Source organism: Colius striatus, chromosome 2, assembly GCF_028858725.1.
Source record: "Colius striatus isolate bColStr4 chromosome 2, bColStr4.1.hap1, whole genome shotgun sequence".
NCBI classification, from domain to species: Eukaryota; Metazoa; Chordata; class Aves; order Coliiformes; family Coliidae; genus Colius; species Colius striatus.
The window spans coordinates 68,526,032-68,548,596 of NC_084760.1; the positions used below are offsets into that span (position 1 = coordinate 68,526,032).

Consider the following 22,565-nt stretch of genomic DNA (forward strand, 5'->3'; position numbering starts at 1 on the left):
ACATACATGTTAATATTGAGACAGAGATGAAATGTTTAACTTTGGAGCAATGAATCTTTAGAAGAGAACTTTCCAGAGCTGTTTGGTACTATTCAATGAAAGCTGATTTACTTTTAAGAAAGAGATCTCCAATCATATCTTCTCTCCTTGATTCACAGGCTAAGAAAATCATCATCATCATCTATAGGAAGAATTGTATAAAATCTAATCATAAAAAATGAACCCCTCAAAAATCTTAAGACTTGTATTTGTCTTATAGTCAAGATCTTCCACTCATCATCCTGTTTTTTCCAGAGAAAACAATTTAATAAATCCATCTTCCAACTACTAAATACTGAAGTCACTAGTAGCCATCATTGGTTTGGGCTTTTTGTCGGGTTTTGGGGATTTTTTGTTTTGTTTTCATATACTACAGCCATTTATTAAAAGAATTGAAAAGGTAGTTATAAAATATATACTTTATTTGGTGTAACCTATTAGAACAAAGAATACTTATCACAAAGTCCCAGTAGTTTCTCTTTAGCATATCTTCTATTATTTTTCCTGAATATTTGCTTCTATATATTGTAAGTCAAGTCATTAAAAAAACACTGTTCAAGATTCTCATCAAGCAACATAGGTTATCCCTCAGTGAATTAAAAAAAAAAGAAAAATCAAACTCCTCAGATTATTATTAACCATTACCCTTTTTTTTGGGCATTCTTTTACTAACTGCAAATACAAGTTATGTACCTGTCAATCAAGATCTTGTATCAAAGAAACTTTTAAATAAACAGAGTCCAAGTAGGTTTTGTTTCCTTTCATTTTATCCATTCATGAATCCAGGTGTCAAAGGGCAGGATAATAAAAAAGAATTCTACTTATTGAGCATTAAATAACCTGTTTTCTACAGTGAGACTCAAATGAGATCCAGAACATAATTTACATGCATGCACAATACCTCTTCAGGACAGAAAGAAATATGGCAGACTGGATGACTCTAAATACATTAAGGTAGGACAATGTCTTAGATGTACCTATCTCTGTGCCTCCAACATTTCATAGCAACTACAATTTCTTTGTAAATATATTTATCCTTAAAATATTGATAGCATAGAACTTTAATTTCAGTTTCATCTTTGAGAATAAAGAGTGTTCAAGACATAATGATACAGGTATGTCATAAACAAGATTCACATAAAGAAATATCAGCAGATAAACAAGTATATTTTGTATAGTACTTTGCACATTCAACGTAGTTCAAGAGCTTATAAAATAGAGACTAAAATTGTGTTTATGTGACGTACTTTTTCTCAGCTAGCAGAATCTATTCAGTAAGAAATTTCAAATTAGACAGAGCATGAATTATTCTGGAAGAGTAAAGTTTATTTCCTTTCCCTTTACAATACTGAAACAAGTTCCATTTAAAATCAACAAAAAGGTAATTTTCAGTGGTCTTCTCAAGCAAGTTCTCAACCTCTGAATCCTCAGTAGAAATAGTACTGTCTACAGGCTCAAAAATTGTCACATGTTCACCAATTCTTGAATTGTCCCTTCATGCTTCAATGCATGTATTCTCTTTTATATTGTATAATCCTGAAGGCAGAGACTATTCCTTTGTCCTGTTCCAACAGGATCCTAAAACGATGATCCCACTCAACAGGATACCAAAAACTATGACAATCCACTTGGTAAACAACAAATGTACCAAGTCACTTTCAAATGCAAAGCTTACAAAGATAAAGATAGGACTTGTGTACCACATTCACATCATTCAAACATAACAAAAAGGACTACAATGTACTGACTCTAAGCAATCATTTGCATAATCCAAAAGGAAAGTCAGCAGCTGCAGAATAACCTGCCACCTGAAACTGAGTTTTTTTATGTAGCTCTTAAATATTGGTGGAAACAAAAAGTAACTCAGTGACAAATTATTCTATGATTTAGAAGAAATAATGGAAGTGTATTCCACTATTTTAAAACAATGAAAGGAACATATTCTATTTTCTCCAGATTTAGTCTCATCAGATATTATCTTTTTTGTTCTAACTCTAGTTCACCACACAAAAAGTATTATTGAAATTACAACAAAAAAAAGCACTCTGCCCAATAGAAAGTATAGAGGAAACTTTGGGGGGGGGGGGGGGGTTGGGAAGGGGCAGAGGGAACCACCACCAAAACACATATTATGAAATATCTTGCCCATTTCACGTTGAAAAAAAAGTAACACTAAGAATTTTGCCCTCACAATATATAGCAAATAGCTATAGACGGAACAATGTAATAAAAAACAGAAGCAGTTAAGTAACATCATTATAAAAACTTATCAATAAATAAAAAACTTAAAACTTCAGGAATAGAAGATAATTTCTAACAGAAAAACATATTTAGACAGTTTCCTGACTGAATACATTAGCATTGTATTTTCTAGAGAACTTATATCTTTTGGGGAATATGTGTTTAAGGCTGTTTTCTCATGCTGTCTGCAATTGCTTTCAATTATTCTGAAAAAAAAATAAGAATGTTGGAGTTGGCACCTCCTGGGGTATCTGAAAAAATGGATTTTACTGCAAGACTGATAGGAAAGGAGAGATATGCTAACATTTTGACTGTTAATTCACATTCAGAGGCAAATGTCTGGAAGGAAGTTCAGAAGCTGCACTTAAGTTTAATAAGGAATCAAGTACTGGAAGAGGAGAAATAGTTCAGTAAAGGGGAATAAGACTGCAAGTTTTGACTTTTCAGAGTCATAAGAGGCAATTCTACTTTTTACAAGCCTGCTACAGTGAGGCCCAAAATAAAGCTTTTTCATCCACTCAGTGAAAAGCTGAAACAATAAATCTATTAAACAGCTGAGGCTGCCTATTCCATGAAGCAGGTTACAGATTGACACAGTACTCAAGAGAGCTTTTGAAATGCACAAAGCCATTTTTAGCCAGAACAAGAAACTTCTTTTATATGTTCCTGTTATAACTGCTTCATAGTAAAATGCTGCTTCACGCAGAGGCAGAGATTAAGCCTGCCATGTTCACACTGGAGGTCAGACTACTTGCATTGTTGTTTGTATGAGCTAACAAACCCATATATTGGACATTGTATCCAGAGATCAAATAATTGCTCCAAACAGCAAAACTCTTCACACTAGAATGACATTAATGATGCTTCCACCAGAAATATTGTCCCCAATTCATTATAAGACATATTGCATATGACTTATAAGGGCCTCTTAAAAAACCCCACATCTAGTACACTTCAGTAAGATAACCAAAAGAGGGAGTATAGATTTTAATAATAGGGACATACAACTCTATAGCAAAAATATTTACCAACAATAAGACTGTTAGTACTCAGTGGAGTGGGGGTTTCAGTCAGTCTCTTCCTGATAGCTTCTCTCAGGACAGATGGGCTCCGCATTTATTCCAAAGGCTGCAGCTCCTCTCCACCTCTCATGTGGGGCTGCTCTGCGGCATGCAGGCTCTCCAGCACGGCCTGTGCCATGGCCGTCTCCCCACACAGTCCCTCGCCCGTCCGGGCTCACTCACATGGAGCTGCTGGTAACTCTCAGTTCTGCCATGGGTCTCCATAGGTTGCAGGGGCACAGTTGCATTCTCGCCACGGCTTGCAGAGGGGTCTCTGGTCTATTGCTTCTCCTTCCTTCCTCCTTCTCTGGCTGAAGGGTCTGCGTGGTTGACTCCATCTCGTATCACTCTTACACCTCCTGCCAGCACTTCAAATTCCTGTCTCCTAAATAGTGATGGCAAAGGCGCCAGATTGGCCCAGCCGGGCCGGAGGTGGGTCTGAACCCAGGAGCCGGGGGAGAGTCCAAAAACTTTTTACCGGGTCTTCACTGCAACCCGCTCCCCCTGTTACCAAGCAAAAGCTGCTCCTTGCTAAACCAGGACAAGGTCCCTTCTAACCCTACTATTCTACAATTCTATGAAATACAAATGCACTACACAGCCTCTCTGCTTATAGGAAGCATCATCCAATGGTTCCTCAAACATTCTGTGCTTTCCCAATTAAATGCACAAAGGCAATATGCTGATTCTCTTCCCTTCTTCTGCTAGACCTATTGCACTCACCTGAGATTTCCAAAACATCACCTGGTACTGAACATTACAGTCTGCACAAAAAGCACCCCTGAGACAGCCAGCCTAGGGGCCAGTTGTTCTACAGCTTCATGTGGCTATCATCTAGTTCTTACCAAGTGAGTATTTAGAATAACATATTGTTTCTCAAAATTTGTCAGACTTGGGCTCCTGTCAGAAGTGTGTCTTTGTGCTATTCTGAACAGCCACATTCCTCCAGGATGGAAGAAAACAGTCTGTAATTACAAAATGCAACTGGAGACTCACACACTCTTTAGAAACTGAGCTACTACAGTAAACAGCTCTTTTTCCATCACTTCACAACCTCTGGGCAAAGAGGGAATCACAAAGTGGATAAATGCAGTTTTAAAAGTTCAAGCTAGCTTATTCCTAGGGGAAAAGAAGGGCTTAAGTCAAACTCATTGTTAAAGAAAAGGAGAGTTTGAATAGCCTCAGCCCTCACAAAAGTTCAGAATGGTGGAAAAAAAAAAACCCCAAAAACCTCTAAAAGAACTTGATCTCCAACTAATTTGCAAAGAAACATTGAACACTGCCTATTACAACAGATGGGGCGTTCAAAAACTCAAATTCCAGTGTGGAAGAGATCAAAACTCTTCAGTAGGAAGAGACCATAGAGGGACATTTTATGGAAATAATAGCTTTTCCTGAGAAATAGAAGCAAATAGAACAGAAGATAAGTTTTATGTTATGTCATTTGGCAGTAGAATGGCTCTGATACCATCATCCTGAATTATTTTTAGTAGTAATGAAGGAAATGGTTGATTAAAGTAAAATAAGTTTTAAAGAAGTAAGAAATATTAGTCCTTTTCTTCATTGTTTATTACGGAAACTGTTCTACTTTGACCTTGATTCTTTGCTAATTGGCATGAACTGTGAGGTAGCATAAACTGATAATATTACTGGCTAGTTTTCTGAATCTTTCCAACTGACAGGTTCTACAGTTTCAAATGTAAGCAATTAACTTTTCATGTACATCTGCATTGCTTTAGAGCTCTAAAGTATTATTTCATGTCAGTCTACATCAAAATCTTGTTATTTTTTGAGAATAGATATTTCACTTTTTTCTATGCTTTCCTCTCTGAACCAAAAAAGCAGAAATTTCTTAAAGAAAAAAATAATTTTAAATCCTTGGTGACCATAATACACATGATTTGTACAGTCTTACTACATAAAATCAATTTTGTTATTAATTTTACAATCTAAATTTGGAAAACATTTCATAATATCAACAAAACACATTAAATATCTTGGTAGTTAGTAAATAATTTGGTAGCTTGTGTCCATGTGACACTTCCAAGCACATGCAACTGAGCCAGGACTACCTGGCACTGAACAATAAGGCCTGGTCAAAACGAGTACCTTTGAGACAGCCAACCTACAGTTTTGTAGAGTCACAGTCGGTGACTCTACAATAAAACCTTTTCACACAACTCTAGACATAAACAGAAGAAAAGTAGCTGGAATGAGACAGTTGCTAGCAGAATACTGTTCTTCATTTTTCAGCAGTCCACTCAGCACAATTTCACAGCAGTAAGAAGTCATTCCCATCTGTTCAGTGATCATTTGATATTTAATCTAGAATCAAATTGCTGTCAAAAAACTTAATCCATCCAAAATAAAATAATAAGATAGCTTAATCGTTGTTCTACAGTTTCACCTTTAGTTCGTTACATTTAAGCACATCAGAGATCATTCTGGAATTGTCCTGCTGCAAAAATACACTTTATATTTTCATTTGAATCAGGAAGAAAACCATTGTCTTCAAAATCCTAGCATGAAAACATATCTTTCAACTATTCTGAGCTAGGTCAGCAAGACTTCATTTTCCTAAACTGAAAAGAAGACTTCTCATACATTTGCATTTTACAGACAAAGTCATCATTGTGACTGGGGTTAAGGAATGTAGATTCAATGTCTCATTCCTTCCTGTTAGAGAGACATTAAATAAAATGTCCACAAGAATTCAGATTCTTAGCATGAAAAAGATAAAATCCTAAAAATAAGTTTTTAATAACTCAGAAATCTCACTTCTTTGCCCTCTGCCTGGGCTACTCTCAAATCTTATCTCTTTCTTCAGATCATGTAAAAAAATAAATCTTGACTGGAGTGACACATGAAATCATAGGTATAAGCTATCATAAGCATTCTATCATCTTCCTAATTTTACTGCTTTATGATAAAAGTGCCTAAGGGTAAAAATTTTGGAAAAAGAAGTCTTGCTTTAAGATGGATGACTGAAACAGTTAATAAATTAATAATCTGCAATTTACCTTTAAATAGCTCTCTGAACACACTACTGAGAAATAACACTATTAGGAAGTATGAAAAATATAACTGTGGTCAACTGTTTGTAAGTATGGGGAATGTTAATTATAAATTCATCTTCATCTGGAGTGGTTTGGTTTTACAGGGCCAATTTTGTTTTAGCTTTTGCTTTTAAAATTCTGATTACATAACACCCCATGCAATAATTCAGACACTGAATTTTTACTTGATTTATCAAGTTCTGCTCCTTATGTAAATGAAAATGTTCAAATAGGAGGCTATAATTAACTGATCCAAAGTCTTCACACACAGGCATAGTAATGCAGTGTAACAGTCTAAAAAATCTGCCTCTGAATTCCATTATTGGCCTTGATTTAGCACAATGTTTCTGGTCAGCCAACAAACTGTATATCATTCATTTAGACTGCACATTTCTGGAACTGTGTTTTTACTTGATGTCAGTGCATATTTTTTTTTTCCAGCATATTTGCATTATAGAAACTATAGATTTATTTAAAAACCTGAATTGAGAAAGGAATAATCACATTTGTTAGGCTTCTGACTCATAATCTAATACAAAATTTCTAAAAGATAAACTACATATTTGACATATAACCTGAGTAAATAGCACTCCTTTTCCTTTCCAATGCATACTCCCCTAATTTCAGTAAGTAACACTGATTATTTTTCCCCCCCCAAATTCAGGACATTATCAAATAAACCCTATTTTCTTTATAACCTTGAGAAAAGCTTTCCCCTAAACTGAACTCTGACAGAGTATTTGTAAGCTGTAATTATAAATTGCTTACAAAAGGTGTCAGCCATTCATGTCAATATTATGTACGATCCTCTAAGAAAAGTATTCTTATCTAGGGCAATTCATAATGTGTGTGATTTTAAAGGATTTTCTACAAATTCTGCTCAGCTATCTTTTCAAACCCTTTTAAACAAACAAATGTACATGAGAATAAAAAAACCCAAAACCCAATAATCAAGGCAATTAAAGATGCACCAAAACATCCATACAATAAGTTAATGTCAGTTTGCACTAGTCTGAATGAAATACGAGTGATTAGTAATCTTTTGTAATGCAGAAGGCATGAATATCAAAATAGTCAGAGACTTACTAACCATCAATTGTCATAAATCGTTTTTCACTTAAGAAAAAAAAACAAACCCAAAGACACACAGAATTTTAGTAAATACTTATTTTCCTATGAGAGTGTATAGTTCAGTTGTTTGAATTTCTTCCAGTCAAATTATATGGGAGAAAATTTTTGTGCATGTTCAAGGTTGCATCCCTCAAAACAGACATTTGCACCACAGTGTGTGCATAAAGTAAGCAAAAATATTTTTGTGTACAAATGCACCTATATTCTCATTAGTCTGTAAGTCTATGTCAACAATGATTTCGAAAAAAAGTATATGTAAATTTTAGTATAACGTTTAAAGATAATCACAACTTCTCATCTTATTCTTTAACTACTCTAAACACTGTTTTATAGGCTTTAATGGAACTTAGTAGGTATTTTATCAGCTCTAGAATATTTTAAAGACTGGTATCTAGGAGGAAAACCATCTCTTCTCTCTAGAGGATAAATACGTTTCTGAAAATTTAGGCTAAATTTCTGATCAACAGTTTTGATTTTACATGAAACAAGACTTGTTTTTTCTCCCACTCAGCCAGAGTGGGAGAAAATATATTTTTTATATATATATATTAAAAAAATAATAAAATAGATATAATATATATATAATATATAAATATATTTTATATATTAAAATAAAAAGGTTAGGCAGCAATCTGGGCAAAAACAGAGGGAGGCAAACTTGCTAAGTAATCATTTAAAGCCATATTTAGAAAAATTAAAAGTCTACTTGCAGTTCAGTAAGGCTCGATTACATGAGTCCTACATTGGCAGTGGTATAAATTAGTAAAATTTAAGTTGGTAGATTGTAGCAGAGCACTCCGAGAATGGGGCTGAGAAGGACACACACTAAAACTATGTTTTAAGGAACCATGCTCTTCTGCTTTAAAGTAGGCTGCACAGTTTCACTCTTATTTTTCATATCAGTCTTATTCATGAATCTGCTCATATTTTCTATCCAAAATGCCAAGTCTTGAGGGGGAAAAAAAAAAATCCTAGTCCAAAGCCTGTGAATTGCGGTTTCAGCATGTAGCAGCCTTTCATCCTATCATTAACTAGGTTGATCACATTTCACTAGGAATTTCCTTGCCGAATGCTTTGTCTTCTATGTCACTACTGTTGCTTCCTTTATCTCAATATTTTTTCCTTCTTTATTAATAAATATCTACTCATCTGTCCTTTGTACTCTGCCATGATACATCTTTTGTGTGCCCCAGACAGTTGGATCATAGAATCATAGAATGGTAGGGGTTAGAAGGGACCTTTAGAGATCACCTAGTCCAACCCCTCTGCAGAGCAGGTCCACCTAGATCAAGTTGCATAGTAACATGTCCAGGTGGGTCTTGAAGACCTCCAGGGAAGGAGACTCCACAATCCCTCTGGGCAACCTGTGCCAGGGCTCCATCACCCTCACAGTAAACAGTTTTTTCTTATATTTAAAAGGAACTTTTTGTGTTCCAGCGTGGTCCCATTACCCCTTGTGCTGTTGCTAGATATCATAGAAAAAAGGGATGCCCCAACCTCCTGACAACCACCATTTAGATATTTGTAAATATTAATAAGATCATCCCTAGGTCTTCTCTTTTCTTGACTAGATGAGACATTGTACAAGGCTACTAGTACCTGTTACCTTACTTTCCAAGGGAGTGTCTTGAGTTTGCATGGCCAGGTTTTGGTACCTGGGGAGGTTACAGGAGTTTACTTCTGTGGGAAGCTGCCAGAAGCTTCCTCTATGTCTGATACAGCCAGTGCCAGTCAGCTCCAAGACAGATCTGCTGCTGGACAAGGCCGAGCCAATTAGCAATAGCGGTAATGCCTCTAGTATTAATATATTTAAGAAGGCAAAGAAAGTTACCGCACAGAGGAAATCTGCAGCAGGAAAGAGGACTGAGAATGTAAGAGCAACAACTCCACAGACACTGAAGCCAGTGAAGAGGACATGCCCCAGGCACTGCAACCTGTAGTGATGAAGACCTTGGTAAGGCAGGCCCTGCTCCTGCAGCCATGGAGGACACAGTGGAGCAGAGATCTACCTGCAGCCCAGAGAGGACTCCACACCAGCATGGGTGGATGCTCAAAAGAGACTGTGATTCCATAGGAAGCCCACAATGGAGCAAGGTCCTGGCAGGACCTGTGAATCTGTGGACAGAGAGGAGCCCATGCTGGATCAGGTTTTCTAACAGGACTTGTAACCTCATGTGGGACCCACACACTGTTCCTGAAAGACTGCACCTCGAGCAGTTCGTGCAGAACTGCAGCCCATGAGAAGGATCCATATTGGACAACTGTGAGGAGAACTGTCTTCTGTAGGGAGGAACCTCAAGCTGGAGCAGAGGAAGTGAGGAGTCCCATACTTCCTCTCAGGGGAGAAAAAACCATCTGTGATGAACTGACCATAAACCTCATTCCCTGCCCCGTGCACAGCTGGGCAGGGAGGAGGCAGAGACTCGGGAATAAGGAAGAGGTAGGGGGAAACTGTTTTAAGATTTAGTTTTTATTTCTCATTATCCTTCTCTGTTCTGATTGGCAATAAATTAATTTCACCAAGTCAAGTCTTTTTGGCCCATGATGGTAACTGAGTGATCTTCCTGTCCTTATCTTGATCCATGAGCCTTTGTCATTTTCTTTCCCCTGACCAGCTTAGGAAGGGGAGTGATAGAGCAGCTTTGGTGGGCACCTGGTGTGCAGTCAGGGTTAACCCATCACAGAGAGTAAGGAAGCTACGGGGACTTTTTAAAATGCCCACTATGTTGTATGATTATTTAAATATTGTTTGTTTTCCTTTTAAGAAGGATCTGTACCTACACTCAACACCTAAGTCAGTAAATGATCTACTTCGAACAATAGCCTAGAGAGAATTCCAAGGAACAAAGTCCCTCAGGGAACACTGCCAGCAATCTTCCTTCAGTTACAAAACTTGGCAGGCCTACTAAGAAAATTAATAAACACAAGTAAGATCTTAAAGATCACAAATTACACATTTTTAGAATAAACTAAAACATGATATTAATATGGAAAACAATGTAAAGTAGCTTAGTGGCACTGTACCACACATTTTTTAAACTACAATTACTTTTTAAAAAAATACATTTTTATCTATTATATTTTCAGGAAATAAAAGTATTTAGCCTTTGCTTTTAACAAATAATAATAAGTATTTCAGAAACTGATTCAAGCTACTTACAGTGTTCAATTAATCTTTGAGGTTAAACTCTGAGATTACTATGTAAAACATTCAGATGCATATTGAAGTCACAAAATAATTTGAGCAAACAGAACATATATCAAGGAAAAAAAGTAACACCTTTATCAAGACAATAGCTGAAGTAAATGTACTTTAAGTACTGTAAGTACTTCATAAATGTGAGAACTCATCTTGAAGATAAAATGGGAATGCTATATTATTTTGCCATATCTTCCTGGAAACCTGCATTTCATAAAATGAGTAATATGTTAACTGGAATTAGGTCTTTCTTGCAAAGACACTTCAAAAATTACCTTTTCATAATAAAGACTAGACCTAGTGTTCCAGTCAAAACAATTCTTCCACTGATTAATAATAAAACGCTTCTTAAAAGAAGTAAAGCGAATCAGTTAGTCCATTCTAATACAGTGAAAGTCCTAAAATATTTGAAACTAAGCCAAATATTATTCCTTGCCAACAAATATCCGTTAGATAGAACTAGCAGAATAAGTCATAGCAAGAAGTAGCAGATAAATTTATTAGTCTTTATAGAAAATTATATGCAGATATATAGTCACCTTTCTCAGGTAAAACACTGACCCTTCCCCATCTGCCTAGTTTTACTTTCAGATGAATCTGGGAGCTCCTATTTGAACAGTCCCTTCAGTCTAGTACCAGCTGCACATAAGGAGTGGCCTTGTTACATGCAAGAACCACTCAAGGAAGAACTTTAGAAAGGAATAATTCCTTACTGTTGTATTTTCTCTAAGAACGTAATTTCCTCACAAGTTTGTGCAAGCAGCTAACATTATGGCTCGACAGACACACTGTTAGACATGTCTGTCAACTCATCTGGAGATAAAGCAGTAAGTCCATCTAATTTCCTCCCAACTACTTAAGAAACTAGGATGTTAGTTAAACTTTTAAAGAATACATCAATAGTTCAATATTAGAACTAGTCTAGTTAGACAAAAGCAATTAAAAAAATTGCAAAAAAACAAGTCATCTTAATGCAACAGTTCTTTACATGGCTGGTGCTCAAACAGTAACTTGAATACTTGTTGAATCTCTTAATTTTTAATAAATTTTAATCAAACTAATTATTAAAGCAGAAATCAGAAACATTTGTAACTTAAACCAATACAGATTATTAAACAAATGCACAAAAAATTAATGTGATTTACCAATATACAATTAATTGCTCCTACATGCACAAAGATTCTACATTAGAATGGGACAGAATTCAATACACAATGCAAACTGCTTTGCATATAAATAAAAAGTTGGGTAAAACGACTATAGTAGCATATTGTGCTTAAGCTAAACAAGACAGGCATTATTTCCATTGAACTCTCTATAGAACCCCAGTGACAGCATGAAGTGACTGGGGAAAGAGTACACATTAACATAAAAATTCAGAATATACTGGAGAAAAGCAGCTTTGTGGAAAACTGTAGAACCAAAGTAAAAATACAGAAAAAAAAAATTATCTGGATCAGCTACACAGAATACAACAGTAAACATCTTCCAACCCTGAAATAATCAGAGAAAGAACTGGATTTGAGTTCATTTTGGCAGCGTTTGTCTTGGGTTTTGTATTGGGGTTTTTTTGCCTGTGGGTTATTGGTTTGATTTTTTAGGGGCATGATCTTGGTGTTTGCTTATTGTTTTTAGAAAAAAAAGTTATTTTTATAATTTAAAAAATGAATACACTCTGCCCAATATACAGTTTCCATTCTAAGCAAGAAATTTATAAGTGAATATTCCTGTTATGTTACAGTTCAGTAAGAAATAAGTTCTCACTTCTCTGTTTAATACAGGGAAGTAAATTAAATCTTATCGCAACAAGTCTACAAAAGGGAACTTCAGCAGCCAACACCCCAGTGAAATACTGAAACTATCAAGTAACTCTTACATGGAGAGGCATCTAGAGGAAAGTGCAGATCTCCTTCGCCAAATACAAAAACGTTTAGAAACCAATATATTCACATAAAAAAAAAAATCTTCCCAATTCTATCTATTATCGACATCTAACAACTGTAGACTAGACAACAGAAGTAGATTTCAAGGTCTGGGAAATGGACAAGTAGGCAGTAATTTCTGGAAATGTTTGGGAAATGTTTGCTCCCGAAGAAGAAATGAATATCATTCAACAGCCTACATATGTGGTCAATTGAAAGATTTCTTAAACATGAATCAGTATCAAAACCAGATGTCTTCTGATTCAATTAATAAGTAGTTTTTATAACTATTGAATAAAGAATGTATGTTACTAAATAAATTATTATGTGAATGATACACTGCAAAGATTTGTCCACAGAATACATTCAGAGACTTCCATCCTGCCTTGGTTAGAGCATAAGAATTGAAGTGCTCAAACAAAAAAAAAATTACCGACCTCCAATCCATTACATAGATAGACTTCATAGGAGGTATGGGATACCACTAAGATCTCCTTCTATGCTGTGAAACAAGGTTATTTATTTATATCCTGTAATCTTAACATAAATAGAGAAATATCTCTCTACTTTGCTCAACTTCTGCTAACTGAAGAAAGAAACATAAGACCAAAACAATTTCCGTACAATCTTCACTAAGCTGTATGCCCACATAGTTGGGTAGTTGCCACGTAGAATAGTTAAGGGAAATGTATTACGTAAAAAGGAATAGACCATTAAGGTGGCAACACTTGAATCAAAATAATAGGGTTTGCTGTTTGCACGCTAGCTAGCACGGTTATCAGGGGTTGAAAAGAGACAGTAAGTATATTTTAATCAAAGTCGATATTTAGAAGTCAGTAAGAGCAATAAAAAACCCAGTAACATCTGTCAGTTAAAAAACTTAAGTTACATGTTTTCAATCTAGGCATGGAGTTGGGAGGAAGGAAAAGGAAAAAGAAGAAAGTAAATTAGCTATAAAGAAAATTGCTGGAGAAAATATTTCTTAATAGGATTAGACAATTAAATAGAGCACTGCCGATTAATTATAATTAAAATTATATTTCCTTCACAGTGTATTCAAGTCTCTACATCCAAAATAAGTCAGTTTTGCAGTCCTCCTTCTACCCATGGCATGAGCAAGATTGGATTACTTGATCACCAGGTTACAAAGCATATGAATACTTATGCCTAAAATACATACCAGATAAAAAAATGTATGTATCTTAGGTATATACATATATACCAGATACCTATGCACCAGTAGGGCCAAGAGGTTTGCATGTGTCTACTAGACTCAGTTCTCTTTAGCAACTATGTGGATCATGTGCCCATAACCTCATGGCCTCTCCCTATCATTTTAGGGCAGGCATTAGACATAGCGGAGAGTATTGCATTAGTGGGTGAAACTGAAAAGGAAAGAGTTAAAAGAAAGGTCCAGAAAAAGAAGTATGTGGGCAATTGAGGGGCATGCAGTAGAATGTATGCCTCAATAAAATGTTATCACCAGTCCCTCATCATCCATCCACTGAACTTATGGCCAGCACTGGAAGAGTTATTACGAGGGACTGATTTTTCTGGCAAAATGAGTAAAAATAAATTAATTTAATTAAGATATTAAACTGATTGTAAATCAACCAGATGCATGCAAATCAGTATTAATGTAACATCATTCACTTCATCTGGATGTTCACAAAGAAGAGACACAGGATATGGATGTTTTAGAGGGATGGAACTCTCACTTTAATCCCAATACTCCAAGATACCATTATTTCCAATAGTGGGCTACACCTCATGTGACCCTGAACCAAACACCTGTTCATCCATAGCTTTTATTATTATTATTATTATTATTATGTTTCCACAAGATCTTTCTAAAATAATTACCTTTATTTATTCTCATTTTAAAACTAACTTATAACTCATTAAAGAGTTATTAATCATACAATACATCACAGCAGCACCAAACTCTAAGTTTTCAATTTTTGCTTCAGAAATGCAGCCACAGGTATAACTTCACTAAGTTCTATTCTTTCTGTAGACTTGTAGCTGTTCCACTGGCAACTGTCATGATGTTCCTCTGTCATGAATGTACCTGGTGTCAAATTGTGCTTTAGTTCACTTTTGTCTAACCAGGAAACCTGAAGCTGCCAGCAATGAAATAATTACTTCAGTATATAGTTCTGGAAGCCAGATACTATATACCTCTTTGTAAGCCACACAGAAGTACCACATAGGATAATTCTAATTTAGTTTTCTGTGTGACCTTAATAATGGAAAAAACCAAAATAAAACTAACAAGGCCAACAGGAATAGAAACACAGATGTTCAACACAAAATCACCTTATTTCCTAAGACACACTTGTCAACTACAATGTGATTTCAGTAAACAGTCTGCTAATTCTAATGTTTTCACTGTTATTCTTTAGAGACACTTTGCTAACTCACAAAAAAAAAAAGCTTAAATTTAAAAATAGCCTTCATTTTAACTTTAGTAACAACATTTCATTACCTTGATACAAAATGTCAATCTCAATAACTCATTATAGTGATGATAATCCTATGACAGAACAACTTTCCACTTCATGGAGTAATAACACACTTCCATAACTTAAAATATATCATGGTTGCACACACTAATCTGCTTAAGAAAAAACCCAAAGTATTCCAAACACTTATTTCTACTGTGTAGTTCAATAACACTGCTTCAAAGTCAAACCATATTAAATGCAAAGTACCAGAGATCTTGTTGAAACTAAAAGTACTGTAAATGTTGGCTGCCCTGGAGAACAAGTTAGCTGAAATGCACACAGCTGTCGTGTAATTCACTCTTCCTCCTTCTCAGACAAAGCTACCAACTGCCAAATGTAATAATTAGTGTATGTAAAGCAAAAGGGATAGAGTATGACATTGGTTTGTCTTCCTCTTAGAAAATAGTTTCCCATTAAACCTGTGGAAAAAAAAAAAAACAGAAAAAACCAAAGAAATTTATCTAGATGTATCCTAAATTTCAAAGTGAGCAGTAAGATATTTCTAAACATTGTCTTCTTAAAACATTCTCTTCTCTACTTTAGGGAAAGATGAAAACAATCAAAAATCAAAGTCACATTCTTTGTATCTGGCTTCTAAATACGATACAAAAGGAACATTCATCTCTAAGTAAGAGAAATTAGTAAATATCTGTGAATAATACTTTGGAGCCAGCTGAAAAATAAAGGCAAAGTAGAAATAGTCTTAATCTGTCAGTCACCCAAACATAATTAGCTCTCATCATCATTACTAATCATGAAGATGACTTTTCTACTATCTCCAGAAGACAAATGGCAAAAGAAGAATGTCACATACATAAATGGCTGAACTCTTTCTTTCCTCCAGGAAGAAAGTCACTATATATGCTTAACAAAAATTAAATGAAATAGAAGCATGCATTCTTGCCCTTCTTAGAAATAACCACTTCAAAAAACGTTTACAAATGTAGTTTTGTAGTAGTGTGCTTTGATCCTCAGCATTTGCTGGCATGTAGCCCTGCCCTTCCCGAATCTGTCCAGAGCAGTTAATGTCACTGGTCTTAACACTAACAGAGAAATCTCAATAAACTTTTAAAAAAGCAAAACAGGAAGATTTTTTTTCTTGAAGTATGATCCCTCTCCATCCATACCACTTTCTCTCATTCGCAATACGATGAAACAGAAAAACCATAAACAAGTAGACACTATATGAAGTGAAGGATTTGGGAAAATCTTGTATTCCTCCTTTCACTACCAGTCTCTCCAGTCCACCATCCTACACCCCCTGCTATGCCATGCATAGCAGGCTACACACTCCATTCATAAGGAGAAATTTGATGAGGCAGCAAATCAGGTTACCAGGCTAAATAACAAGACTGAAATGGCAAGACAATGGAAAAAAATGAAAGAAGTCTAACCAGTAAGAACTACAAAGTATTGTTTGCAGCAATTGGTATTTTTTTAGGGGACTAACAAAGACAGAGTACTTGGGAGTGAAATTTTTTAAACTGGATGCTTCCTCACCTCCTGCCCCCTCCTCTTCCCCTCCATCATTGCAAATAGACAGGGCTCAGAGTGTGCTGGGTTAATAACCAGACCAGGTCAGCCTGCAAGAGATTATTTTAAGCTGTCTGCATTTTTTAGATAGGAGTGGATGTGACAGGCTACCCAAGAGAAGACCAAATATAACAAGAGGTCATCTGTATCATATTATTGGTATTTTAGGACTAAAATTTACTGAGAACAAGAACATTGACATTAGACAGGGTAAACATATTACGGAATAGCCAGTTTCACAAAATTCAAAGTACTGATAGTTCTTTCAGACAATCCATTTTGATCCTGAAAAATGCTTCCAAAACCCCATTAAGTCTTTCCACTGTAAAGAACTGAGCCTGGAAAAAAAAAAAAAAAATCTAATGTTTATCTCTCTGTTACCTAAGCTCACTAACCAACGAATAAACAACCTGAGCATTTTTCCTTCAACTTGAACTTGATTAAGAACAAACTGCAACTGACTTTGACTTGATCTTTTTGATTCATTGAATTATTATATTCTAGCTTTTTTCTGCTTGGAAAATATATATCAATTTCTCCTTTTTTTGCTATAAATTCTCAGAATCACAAAGAATCACTGGATAGCTGAAGTTTAAAGGGACCACTGCAAATTATCTAGCCCAACCCCTTTGCTCAAGCTGGGTCAGATAGACTGGCTGCTCATGGCCATGTCTGGTTAGGTTTTCAACAGCTTCAAGGATGGAGAATTCACAACCTCACAATAAAAAAATCTATTCTTATGTTCACATGTAATTTCAGGTATTTCTACCTACACTCATTGCCTCTTGTCTTGTCACAGGGCCCCACTGAAAAGAGTCTGGTTCCATCTTCTTCACACTCTCCCTTTAAGTATTTTCACATTGATAAGACCCCCCCGAGACTTCAATAGGCCAAACTATCCCAGGTCACTCAGCTTTTCCTCATACAGGAGATGCTCCTCTCATCCCTTAACCTTGTTTGTGGCCTGCACTAGATATTTTCCAGTATGTTCACACCTCTCTTGTACTGGGAAACCCAGAACTGGACACAGTATTCCAGGTGTGGCCTCACCAGTGGCCACTCTCCTCAGTCTGCTGGCAACACTTTTCCTCATATTGTCTAGAACACCATTAGCCTTCTTTGCTACAAGGCCACATTGCTGTCTTATGTTCAACTCACTGTTCACCCAAATCTCCAGGTCCTTTTCTTCAGTGCAGCTTTCCAGATTGTTGACCTCAAGTATGTTCTCCTTCATGAGGTTCTTTCTCCCCAGCTGCACGATTTGGTATTCTTCTTTGATGAATTAGCGAGGTTTTTCTCTGCCCATTTCTCCAGCCTATCAAGGTCCCTTTGGATGGTAACCCAATCATCCGTGACATCATATACTCCTCCCAGTTTTGTATCATCAGCAAACTTCCAGAGAGTGCACACTGTCCCATCATCTGGATCACTAATGAAGACATTAAGCAGTATTGAAACCAGTATTGGCCCCTAGGGAATACAACTAGTAACTGGACCCTCACTGAACTTTGTGCTGGTGATCACAACCTTTTGAGCTTCTGCTCTCTGCAGATTGATGTGATTTTACAAAATCAAACAAACGATCTACAGCATTAACAGTATTTTGTAGCATGTGATCTAAAAACTTTAACTGGATCATTTACCCATGACCTTTCCACTCAGAAGACAGATGAAAAACTATTATGACTGTAATGACTGTGTAACAATCCAAAATTAAAGTACACAGCACACCATGCCTTGAAAAACAAAGCGGCTTCATATTTTACTTAGACCTAAGCATATTTTAATTCTTCTCACAGAGGAAGTCTCTTCTCATAGAGACTGAAAAGTATGTGAGATAACAGGCACCATGTAGAATTACTGAATATATTACACTGCTATTAACAAAAATGGTGCATGCCTATCTGCATTTCGAGCTAGTTATTTTTCACTTACTGGTTACAGCAAGGATTCCATCATTATTCACTCATCACATCTGAAGTACTGTGTCCTGGGTTTCCCAGTACAAGAAAGACATGGAATTACTGGAGCAAATCAAGCTAAATAATTAAAGGAATGGAGCATCTTTCACATGAGGAAAGGCTGAGAGACCTGAGACTGTTCAGCCTGGAGAAGAGAAGGCTCAAGTGGAAATCTTATCAGTGTCTGATCAGGGACAATGAAAAAGGAGCCAGACTTGTTATTGACATTCAAAATAGCTTAGGTTTTCATTAATTAACATAAATCCACAAAAGTCTTTAGAAGAAGGCTCTTTCCCGGGTCACAAATATACTAACAAAATGCCAAACTTCAAGCTCAGCTAAGTTGTCCCACATACAATAACTATCAGAAATCTGAGAGAACTAGTTTTTCAGTAGCTGGTGGTTCAGTTTATCAGTAGCTAAAGGTGAAGAAGGGTGGATTTAATTTAAATTATTAATAGTAGTAATATTACTTTTATTATTAAGAGGAAATATGGCACTGGATGCAAAACTAAGACCAAATGCTGCATTTAGGTTTACTGATTCTGACACTTCAAATCAAAGGTCACCCAGGAAGCAGATAATGACTTAGGCAAATATGGATAAGTTTATCACTTAAATCTGACACTTACATATTCTACGTGGATGTACAGCCTCTAATTTTATTATCTCTTCCTCTACCTTAACAATACATCTACATACACAAGGCAGGCCTGTGCAGTTACAAGAGCTAAACAATCTAATTTAAGTAATATAGAATCCTTTTAAAATAGTTGAAATTGTAAACATTTCTCAAACATTTTATTTTGCGTGATCCTAAAATACCTCTTCAACAGAAAGTTTCAAATGTTTTTTACTTTTGAGTGCTGTCATTCTTTAATAAATGTGTAACAACCTCCTACAGGTACAAAATCGCTATCAGTATTCTACAATGAGAAAAACTCCCTTTCTATCTTCTTAAGCCTGTACTTATGGCCAAAAAAAGAGTGAATAAGTTCTTATAGTCTTCATATTTCAAAATCAAGATTATCAAAACTGCTAATCAGTACCAGTGCTACCTCAATTGTAAGCTATACCCACAAAGTTACTTTGACATAAGAATTTTATCAGGATATATGGAACAAAAAAATTTTTAAGAAAATGCATATTTAGTTCACAGATGAGCAAACCACAAATTTCACCTCCAAGTTGTAAACCACAGTGTTATATTACATATCTTGCAAATTATGAAAGAAAAGCAATGCACTTCATTGATATATTAGTACATGCAAGATTAGACATCTGTAATGTTCGCTCTTTTTAAAGTATTGTTATATTACAACTATTATTACTTCGAACAATCAAAAAAAGAAAAAAAAAGATTTACATTTTCTTCATCTTCTTCCAGATGTCTTTAAAACTGCTGCTATGCCTTGGCTAAGTATCCAGCGATAAGAGAAAGCAAATGCAACACTAGAAGTGGTTACCGTACAATACTAGACTAGAGTTACCAGTGTTAAGTTCTCATTTACTACACAACTAGCATTATTCAAACACAGATATTCTTGACAACACACAAAACAATGTAAACGTTACAGTATTGTCCTCTCTGACTATTGCTGAAGTAAAACATGTTGTTTATATGAAAAGTAGTAGGTGTGATTTTCAGAGGTATGTTCTACACTGCTATTAATATGGCAGAGCTTCATCACGGTCAGTAATACGGGAGTCTGGTCATCTTATTTCGTATTAAAAAACAGATGATTTATTGAAAAACAAAGTCTTAGATGAATAAAGCAAAGACACTATTAAGTTAATGAGCAAAAGAAGACACTTCATATAAACACTTGATAAACTGGACATTTGATACACTTGATAAACATGCAGCTATTAAGTATCCACCTAAAAGTACTGTAGTGCAGAGAGGGTAGAGAGGCTCAGGTGGCTGGACAGAAAGTTCAATTTTGTTTCTTGCATCAAAGCATAAGCCAACCACGTCAAACCACTGGCACAGAAGGTCAATTATTCAGGCTCCCCTAGCTCTTTGATGCTTTGTCCAAAAGCAGTTACCCTATTTCATAGAAATGTCTGAATGCGCAATAAATTTTAAATAAAGTGAAAGACAAAAAAATGTTACGGGTGTCATCAGTATGATACAGACAGAAAACTACTACATTGGGATAAAAAAAGTACAGATTGCAATTGTATGTAGAGTATTATAAAGCAGAAACTACTTTCAAGTCTGCATTTGGAATACTTGTAATATTCTGTCCTGTATTTTCAACAGAGATGGGTACTTCACTAGCACCTGCTCTTAGAAATGTTGCCCTCTCTCTGTTCTGTCTCCAGTGTTTGGCTGGCCTCCCTAGTCAGGTCTCTCGATGTCCATCATGACAACTACATGACTATACTTGCCTCAGTGAGAAAGAAAACTATTGCGTCACACCAGATCACACCTAGCAAGAAAAACTGGCCACCAACATGGACATCAGATGTGCGAACACCACATTTTACAAGCTTAGTTTGCCTCATAGGTAAACATAGCTTAGTATTCACCTTAGAAACAATAAAGATTTTGGGATAGTTCCATTAAAAAAGAAAAATAAAGACTTCTTATTTTCCAGCCCCAAAATAGAAATATTTTAGGAAAAAAAAGGATCATGCAAAATAAATCTTTGTCAGAAAAAAGAAGTTTCTAGTAAGCTTCAGTAATGATCTTTTACATTTTTCCTGTGTAAAAGAACACAGAGCAGTGGAACACTATTTACTGTTGAAGTATGGTGCTTGAAAAGACTGGAAATGAAGAGACTAGAATGAATACATTAAAAATACGAAGCATAACTTAAGTTATAATCCTACATGGTCTATAGTTTATATAAAATTTACCTACTCTTACAAACTCCCAAAATTCAGTTATAACAGTAATCGGGGAAAAAAGCTAAATTAGTCTAGTTTCTCAGAACATTCACTTTTCCTAGGTATAAAGGCATATCACGTCTTTGTGCAAAAGACAAAAAGACAAAAAAGTGACTATTACAAAAATTAGCAGCCTAGCTTAGAAGGTTGCCTAAAGCTTCCATGTCTGCTTTTAACCTAATTTGATTTCACATTTACCGTATCCTCATAGTATTCATCTAGAAAGAAAGGAGGTAGAAGGGAACATGAGCACAGAACTTCTTCCAGTGATATCCTGTGAAGGGTAACTTCAGCACTAACATGAAAGTGGGAATATTTGGACTATTTCTCAAACAAAAGAATTTAGCATTTTACTTTCCCACTTTCTTCTACAGCTGCTGTAAAATCCTGAAATCCTGAGATATACCAAAGTGTAGCCTTAAATCCACATTAATTACCTCTTACTTTTACTTTTTGGTATACATCTCTGATACATTTGACATTACACTACCCAAGCAACGTTGAATGAAACACGAGACACGTTATGGCCCTGTACCATTCCATTTCTTCTCTACAAAAAGAATCTCCCACAGCTACTTCTCCCTCTTGCTACTGTGTCTCTCACCTTGTAGCATGAGAAATCCATGTTGCTATTTTTGTATACATATCATTGCTTTTCTTTTAAGTTAGATTTGTACAAATAATTTATAAGAGACTTAAAAGTCTTTCAACTGCAACTAAGCATAATTCTGAAATTCTTACTAGTCTCACACAATTATACACGCTTTCTTTTACTCTTTTTATTATCATTAATGATACTCAATTTTTCAAACAGAAGTAGTTACAGTACACATTTACAATGTCTGACAGTGATCACATTACTAGATATATTAACTGAAGAATTATTCATGTGGCAGCTTTCCCTGTAGTTTATTCTGGGGGAATCCAGGGAGTGAAAATGGTATGAATTAATTTGATCAAGTTTTTCAAGTTCATATTGAAATATTCCCCAAATGTTTGCATGTTGTTGAGTATAAACAA

The 22,565-nt window shown here is 35.6% G+C and overlaps 1 protein-coding gene across 3 annotated transcripts in view; it reads right to left on the reverse strand.

Moving 5' to 3' along the window:
* The window catches only part of SIPA1L2 (signal induced proliferation associated 1 like 2), a 145,219-nt gene that overhangs the window by 89,299 nt on the left and 33,355 nt on the right, over positions 1 to 22,565 (reverse strand). The window lies entirely within an intron of this gene.